The sequence below is a fragment of the Echinops telfairi genome, unplaced genomic scaffold (genome assembly GCF_000313985.2).
Source record: "Echinops telfairi isolate 266 unplaced genomic scaffold, ASM31398v2 ScPeMD7_7412;HRSCAF=8450, whole genome shotgun sequence".
NCBI lineage: Eukaryota > Metazoa > Chordata > Mammalia > Afrosoricida > Tenrecidae > Echinops > Echinops telfairi.
Window position 1 is genome coordinate 4,070,502 of NW_022111312.1, and position 419 is coordinate 4,070,920.

A 419-nucleotide genomic window follows, 5' to 3' on the forward strand; every position below is an offset into this window, starting at 1 on the left:
GAAGGTGGTTTTCCTAGGGCGAGGCTTATCCCTTGCACTCTGGATGTGCTGGCCCCTGCGATTTTCCCAAATGTGGGAAACTCGCCTGCATAATTTGTGGGAGTGGGGGACTGCTTTTGCACTCTCCTCTGTTAAAAAAAAAAAAAAAGAGAGTTCAATTCATGGAAACCCACCATTCTACGCAGTCCTATAGGGCTTCAATGAATCAGAATTGATTCGAGGGCAGTAAGTTTGTTTTGTTTTGGTTAGGGGTTGAATTCAAATATTGAAGTTCTAAACTCCGGGCTTGTGACTACGACCTTATTTGGGGGGAAATAGAGTTTTTCTTTGAAGATGGTAAGTCCCCTGGAATGAGGAGTTCGGTGAGCAGACTTGGGGAGGGAGTGGTACGCAGGGAGAGACAGACGCCAAGGGATTGC

General features: G+C 46.5%; 1 pseudogene; it reads left to right on the forward strand.

Moving 5' to 3' along the window:
- Positions 1 to 3: 3 nt before the first annotated feature.
- On the forward strand, positions 4 to 131 carry LOC115871938 (annotated as a pseudogene).
- Positions 132 to 419: the final 288 nt, after the last annotated feature.